Raw genomic sequence first — 8,434 nt, forward strand, 5'->3', positions numbered from 1 at the left:
GTTACAAACGTCCAAGCAAAGCGTTGGCCGCCGAAGCAGAGGGTGACGTTGCGCGGGCCGAAGGTGCGGATAGTCGATCCGTTGGCCGCAACCAAGGAGGGGCCGCAAACCGCGGATTGCCTGTCCTGGTCAGAGGAGGGTATGATGCTCAGTTGGGCGCCGGTGTCGCACAGGAAGCGCCGTCCGGACGCTTTATCCGTGATGAACAGTAAGTTGCCCGTGTGGCCGGCGCTCATGGCTGGTAATGAACGCCGGCCCGGCCGTTTCCCGGCCTGCCGAAGGTGCACGGGGGTCGGCATGTCCGGGCCTTCTGTCCGAACCTGGCATGATAGTAACACCACGCTTGGTCAGGTGGAGGCCCAGGTCGTCGTGCTGGAGGTGGTCGGCTCGGTATAGCGGCCGCCAATTGCGTCGGCAGTTCGGCCGTCGACCGTGCCGGGTGCTCGGGCGCCATGGATGTTGCGTCGGACGGCGGTGGGTCCCATGTCGCCGCTGCGATGCGCTGTCCTGCGGCGGAGATCTTGTCGGCTTCTCTGGCAAGGGCCCGGGGATCTGTGATCGTCGTGCTTGCCAGGGCGAGGCGTACCGGGTTAGGCAGCTGACGGAGGAACAGCTCCCGGAACAGGAATGCCGGAGAGTGCTCGCCGAGCAGTGAAAGCATGTAGTCCATTCGCTCGGAAGGGCGCGTGTCGCCGAGCTCAGGCAGTTCGAGCAGGCGCCGTGCGCGTTCCGCCGATGGGAGGGCGAAAGCATCGAGGAGAAGCTTCTTAATCGCGCCGTATTTGTCAGTGGCTGGCGGGCTCTCGAGGAGGCTCAGGGCGCGGGCCGCGGTAGCCGACCCGAGCGCAGCTACCACATGGTGGAAGCGGGTGTCGTCGGCCGTGATGCCTCGCAGGGCGAACAGGGACTCCGCCTGTGCGAACCAAACCGCCGCGTGAGCCTCCCAGAAGGTAGGCAGTTTAAGGGCGACTGCCGTGTCCATGTCGATAGGTCACCAATGAAGGAGCTGGGGCTCCCACGTCGATCGGAAGAATGGACGCGACAAAAAGCTGGAATTCATCTGAGTTGCTTTAATCGAATCAAACACTCAGGCACTCTGAAAACCCGTTTATCGGTCAGCAATATATATCTATTATCCCAGGGGGTTTGCCCAGGCCCGGCGCCAGGGGGCGTGGCCCAGCGTCCTGGCTGCGGCCTGGCAAGTTGAGGGCGAGCCTGCCCGGGCATGCCCGGGCATGCCCGGGCGTCCCGACCGAGGCCTGGCAAGTTGAGCGCGGGCCTGCCCGGGTGTCCTGGACGAGCCCGGCATGGTGATCGCTCCGCGTCCTTGATAGGTGCAAGGCGATTGTGAAACCCCAGCGGCAGCCGCTACAGGGTAATAATAAAAGAGGTAAAAAGAGAGTAACTTGAAAAACATCCTCAACTTTTTGAGGATTTCGTTTTGAATTTTTCGGTTTCACTGGTTCAAGACATTTATGGAAGTTAAAAAATTATATATTTTTTATTAAAAATTGGCAATCTGTACACAAGCAACATTTTCAGTCTCCTGAAAAACTTTGTGAGAGTTCCCAAAGTTTTGTGAGAGTTCCCAAAGTTCCCAAAGTGAGAGTTCCCATCTGACTTGAGACTCTCCACATTAGTTCGGATAAGGATAACACCAGCCCTTTCACCTTACGATAATGATCCACCACTTAGTTGTTTCCTTTAACCATACAGCGTTGTGATCAAATATAAATGGTCCACTTTGTTTTACAGCATCTGCAGCCATCTGCGCTGCTTCTTCCCAAAGTCTCACATTAGCCATTGCTTGAAATCTTCCAGGTGTCTTCATTTGCAACGTACATTATATCCGGAGTGTAAACAGGAAGGGCTTAAGTGTGAGAGTTCCCATCTGCAAGGTTCACTACTCCCAGCCCACAACTTGGGCAATGTCATTTCTCGATGTTAAGGAATTCCTTGTTGCAACAGGACTAGATAAAGACTCAGACTTGTAGGATGCTGAACATGTGTTTGGAATAATTATTGAAATCTTTTCAGTTGATACTCTGCGTTCACCGGAAGGGAGCTGAATTTGCTCCTTCAGGAAAAGTGCATCACACCATTCGCTACTCAGCTCGGCCTCACTCAGCCTTGAGGAAGAATAGAGCAGGGACAAACAACCAAAGGTTGGTAACCATTATTAAATGGTACAAGACCTAATGGCCTTGTGCTATGTTGAAATTCCTTACAAGGCAACTCACCCTAATCTCTCCATGTTTAATATCCCAGAGCTCTTTAAAATAATATTCTGTATAGTTTTTCATGCCTGCAGTGTGGAGTGAATGACGGAAACCTGGAGGGAAAGGGCCATGCGGGATAAAAGTCCTAAAACGTACAGACGGTGTGTGTGTGTGTGTGTGTGTGTGTGTGTGTGTGTGTGTGTGTGTGTGTCTGTGTGTGTGTGTGTGTGTGTGTGTGTGTGTGTGTGTGTGTGTGTGTGTGTGTGTCGTTGGTTGTTAATTCCATTTGTTCATTTGCGGGTTTCAGGAGGTGGAACCGAGTCCCAAAGGGTTTTGGGACTCCCAGGACCCAAAGTATCCATCTCTGCTTCTGTAAGGGATCACTTTTTCAGAGGGCTCTTTTGTTCCAAGGGCTCTTTTCAGAATCGTCAGCAAACCCCGGATTGCCCCCAATGTCCAGTTGCAGTTCAATTGTGGTAATATTCCCGGCACTGGGGATGGTTTTTTTAAATATCAGTGAGGTACTTCTTCATCATTACTGTTGCTCCAATTATTATCACTGGTACAATTTCGATACTCTTCAGCTTCCAAGATCTCTTGACCTCATTTTAGAGGTCCTGGTATTTCGTCATTTTCTTTATTTCGTGTGTGTGTGTGTGTGTGTGTGTGTGTGTGTGTGTGTGTGTGTGTGTGTGTGTGTGTGTGTGTGTGTGTGTGTGTGTGTGTGTGTGTGTAAGCAAGTTGTTTTTGCCTGGTATCCCCATACGTTGGTGAGCCTCAGGAGATGTAACGGTGATCTACTGGGTCTCAAAGTATCCACCCCCATTAGCGTGTGTGTGTGTGTGTGGTTATGTTCACGGGGTTTATTGTGTTCAATAATATTGTGAAAGGATTCCGCAATAAGGAAAGGACACTCGAGGTGTATCTTAACGGTCTACCAGGTTGGCTGGGGGACCAGAATAGCTCCTTTTTCTATTCTTACAGTTTATTTTCATTCTTCTGTTGAAAGATTTCCTTATCTACCTTCTTCCCCCCCCCCCCCACCCCCCCTTCGAGGCCTCCACATAATTTTGTGGGTGAAAACCTTGTGAGGGTCTGAGACGGAATAGGAAATAGACAAGAGGAGAGCGAGGAAGAAGAGTCAGATGGACCAGTGTGCAAGTAGTCGCGGCCAGCATGGAGTGAAATGCGGGAGTGAAGAGGCAAGGCGAGCACCCGATATTTCAACGGGGAACGAGGTCAGTGAGGGCCCGTGGCCAAGTTCCGTGATTCCTTCCGAGGGGTGCCAGTTGGGGGCACTGCCCACATGGGAAGGACGGGTGTAGGCCTGTCATGGCCTAGTGCATGTGGAATTGGATGGCAAAACGGGATGGATCCGAAGCACATAAAGCTCGGCGAGAATCGTCTTGGTGAACCCAAGGCAAGGTGCTGTTTCCTGGTGTTGGAAGAGTTGGAAGAGATGGAGGGGTTGTGCGGACCGTTTGGGTCGTGGAGTGTGGTGTGAGGACGTGACCCAAGAGGGAGAGAGGAAGTTGAAGGCGCCATTTTTGGGCCTGCGGCTGGGACGGGGCCGCTGGGAGTCATCCAAAACAGGCTTGAATTCTTTTTTTGTCCTCCACCAGTTTATGCCGACATGGCGCTCAAGAAATTGCATTTTGATTGGATGAAGTTTTGTACTTGTCGAATTATCGAATTATCGAATTATGACGTCATAATGGAGGCCTTGGGCCGAGAGAGTTAAAAATTGGGCACAGTCTATTTCAGGGCAAGACAAATATGTGTGTAAAGTATGGCGATTCTATGTGCAACGGTGTCGACATAGTACTGCACACAAACAGACAGAAAGACAGACACAGACAAACGGACTCAAATGCAATACCCTTTCCTGTGACGAGGGTAATAAGAATTATAATATTGTAACAAAGCAAATATTAATTAATACTCATAATATTGTTGCGGTTTTTAGAACCTTCACATGTAAATTTAGTAGTAAATTCCCTTATAAATAACTCCTGTGTACATTTCCCCTTAATTGGCTGTTAATTGAAATAATTGCACCTTAGTTAGTCCACATTGCAACACGTAGCGATTCATCATAGGCCCTTTTCATAGTTATATCATTAGTATGTGTTTCAGGTAAGGCTGTGTTTCCAATAGTCGACTCTACGTTGCATCAATCAAATGAGATAGATCCCTTTCAATATCCCCAATGGCCTCCTAAAAGTGCCAGTAAGTTGCATGGGGCTGTGTTTACTGGCTCCGCATCACGCCAAAACTCCATTGCCCACGAGGCCGGGATCGGAGAAGAAGGGCGTGGCCCCACCTCGTCATCAAAGGTGGAGCAAGAGAGCCCCTGGCAACCAACCAGGAATCGGTGGGCATGGCTTGATGGGGCGTGGCTTGATGGGGCGTGGCAAGGAACATCTGGCAAGTTCGAGAAAGTTCCACGGGGGGTGGTTATAAAACCCTTGGCGCGAGGCCCCCAGGCAGATGAGCGAGGAGAGGCGGCAGATGAGCTTCAGAGGCGGATGACCAAGGAGCACCGAAAGACGCATAAGAAGGCAGGAGAGACCAAGCTGCGTAAAGCCCGGAGACGCTGCTTCGAGCAGCCCGGCTGTGAGAACCCGAGTGCGGGGAGTCGGCGGCCGCTCGCTTCCAGCCCTGCCGTTCTGCACGGACCCTTCTCATCCCTCCAGTCATTCCTGCCTGCAATTCCCTATTCGTGTGAGTCTGTTTGTATTGTCCTGTGGGTATAAGTACGCCTGTTTAAGCATTCTGTGACGTGGTCCTCCCGGTGACTACCTGGTCTCGGTGACCCCCGGACCGTGAGAGGAACTCCGCCAGAAAGATCTATGATTTATACGCTTTCGTAACGCAATCAATATGAATTTCAGTCAATAAGAAACCCCACACCAAGGATCCGGAGTAATCAATAATATATTCCCCGAGCAATCAACAACCATCAACAATCCACAATCAATATTACGAAGATGGCCATCTTACATATGTGTCCCCCCCTGTCCCCACTCACGACCACTTGGGTCACTGTCCCTCACAATGTCTCTCTTCTCCGCACACGGGCGGTTGAACGAACCCCGGGCGGACGTGCTCCAAACATGCACGTCTCGTACCGGGGACAGCTGCTGCAGCACACACCTCCTTGCCAAGCAACGGGGCAAAACCAAGCGCGGCTTGCAACGCGCACGAGGCCCAAGGTGCGACCCGTACACGTCCTTGTAGACGGTGAGGTGAACTGTGCCGGACGCTGGGTTCCGTGCACGAACCCACGGCGACTTGACGTGTAAATGGGTAATTACCCCGCCCAGGTAACTCCTCTCGCCAGACGGGCTTTCAAACGCAGCGTTCCCCGCTGCTCAATATCGATACCGCTCTTCTCGGCGCTGGGCGAGGAAGAAGAAGAGAATCGCCGCTTCTCCCGGACCTCGTGTCTTTTTCCTTCCGTTTCCGGTCTCCTTTTCCCCAGAAGGGCTCCTGACCCTTTAAGCACAACAACCTTTAATCGACTACACATTAATAAGCAAAGACCTGAATAGTAATTCACATAAATCCGTAACACTCCCCCCCTTCAAGAAAGAAAGTTTGACCCCAGCGAAAACTTTCTTTGCCGGCCAACTTGGATAAACAAACCAGATAACTCAAACCCCCAAATCATCAGTTCCCCCCGGGCACAATTATCACTTCAAAATAAAAGCAACAAAATTTCACCAAAACCCCTAGATTAATTCACTCTGGACCAAGCGTCAACCACTTCTAGTTTCTCTTGAATGACGGTTAAGAGGTGGTGACCAAAGCCCCCAAATTTAAACCTCTCGATAGCACTTTTTCGGGAGGCCCAGCTGAGTATTCCCTACATGGACGCCTTAAGGAATGTGGAGTTCACGGTTAGTCCGTGCAGGAAAGTTCACTACCTGGACGCCTTTAAGAACGTGGCGTTCACGGTTAGTCCGTGTAGGAGCCCCGGCTCGGCGGCTCCCCCGTATCTAGTGCTTCAACTTCTCCAGACTCCTAACAGTTACGGTGGGACCCCTTGTCCCAGCCGTTACTTGACTGGCGGTCTCCTTCTCGGCCAGTGCTCTGACATTCATTCTTTCGGGAGGTGCCGTAACTCTGGGAGCCTCCATAGTAATATCGGCTGCTGCCAACCCCAAAACTACCGCCAAGTTGTCCTCTTCTGTAGACCTCTCGACGCCGAGGAAATGCCTTCCCTACTGTTATGGTCCGACCCTCCAAAGCCTTACCATTCCAATTCTTATCTGCCTCTCTGGCGTCTCTTGTGCTTGCAAACGTGACAAAGCCGAACCCTCTTGACCGTTGCGTTTCCCTGTCTTTTACCACCCGCACTTCCACCAGCGGCCCATATCTGTTGAAGACAGAGGTCAGAACTTCTTCCTCTGTGTTGAAGTTCAGTCCCCCTACAAATAACTTGGAACTTTTGTCGCCATCCCGAGCTGGGGTGGTGTTATTTCCCCTGCGGGGCTCTTTATCCACCCTCGGGTTACCATAAATTTGCCCCCCGGCCAAATCATTCCCGATAATCACAGATACTCCCTCTACAGGAAGCGTGGCTTGTAAACCGACGGTGACCGGTCCTGACACCAAATCGGATTCCAAATGGATGACATGAAGTGGGGCACTAACACAGCCACCGATCCCTTGTAACCGAACACTATCACCAGTTGCGGTACTCTTTGACAATGGCAAAATGCCTTCAAGCATTAAGGATTGATGGGCTCCTGTGTCCCTCAAAACCCTAACCGGTCTTGGGTTAGTCAAGTCTCCCTTGAGTGAGACCAACCCCTCATAAATAAATGGTTGGTAACTCTTCTGTGGGCGATTTCTTACGCTTGCCATCGCATTCGGAGTGGTAATAGTCGGACTCCGCTCTGGGTTTTCCCTTTTCATGAGGTAACAACTGGACATCAAGTGTCCAGGTTTCTTGCAAAAAGCGCAAGTAGGCCCGGAGGAAAAACTCGTGGTCTGCCTCGGGCCCCCCGAAAAATAAGTTTGTCTTGGGCCCGTAGCCCCCTGATTTCGAACAGTTCGGGTATCAGCGTTGTCCCCATAATCATCTCGAGGCCGCCGCCATGTATTGTCGTTCTCCGCACCTGCTGTTCCACACCTCCCCTGCGGAGATCTAGGCGAGGCGTTAGGTTCGTGGACCCCTATCCGGTGTGTTAAGGCATAATCATCTGCCATGGTGGCTGCGTCCCACAACTTCGGTACTTTCTTTTCCTGCAGGTACACTTTGATGTCCTCGTGGACACACTGTTGAAATTCTTCCACCAGCATCAGGTCACGCAATGCTTCGAAGTCATTCCCGACTCCTTTTGACTCACACCACCGATCAAACATATTTTCTTTCACTCTAGCAAACTCCACATGGGTCTCACTCTCCTTCTTCCTGGCATTCCTGAATTTTTGCCGGTAAGCTTCCGGAACCAACTCATAGGCTTTGAGGATATGCTTCTTCAATACCTCATAATCTGCACATTGGTCCATTGGTAACGCCGAATAAATCTCTTGAGCTTTACCCACCAGCACACTTTGCACTAGTATGGTCCAGGCCTCCTCCGGCCAGTTTAACTGTCGAGCCACTTTCTCAAAGTGTGGAAAAAATTGAGTGACTTCCTTTTCACTGAAGGGTGGAACCAGCCTCACATGTCTGCCCACCTCCCAGGTGTTCTGGCTAGGTGTCGACCCCGTCAGCAAGGGTGGCACCTCTCCCCGTTCTCTCATTACCTCCAGCTCCTTGAATTTAATCTCTTGCTGAAGCGCCAGATCACGTTCCTTCAACTCCCTTTCGGCTTTTCTCTCCTCTGCTTCGAGTTCCCTGGCAACTCTCCTCTCCTCTGCTTTTCTCCCTTCTAACCTTTCCTGGAGTTCTCGTTCCACTCTCCTTTCCTCTGCTTGTTTCTCTTCTCTCCTCTCTTCTGCTTTCCTTTCTTCTTCTGCTCTTTCCTTTTCTGCTTTCCTTTCTTCTTCTGCTCTTTCCTTTTCTGCTTTCCTTTCTTCTTCTGCTAACCTTTCCTGGAGTTCTCGTTCCACTCTCCTTTCCTCTGCTTGTTTCTCTTCTCTCCTCTCTTCTGCTTTCCTTTCCTCTTCTTTTAACCTTTCCTGGAGTTCTCGTTCCACGCTCCTTTCCTCTGCTTGTTTCTCTTCTCTCCTCTCTTCTGCTTTCCTTTCTTCTTCTGCTC

This window comes from Myxine glutinosa, chromosome 7 (assembly GCF_964187855.1).
Source record: "Myxine glutinosa chromosome 7, kmMyxGlut1.1, whole genome shotgun sequence".
NCBI lineage: Eukaryota > Metazoa > Chordata > Myxini > Myxiniformes > Myxinidae > Myxine > Myxine glutinosa.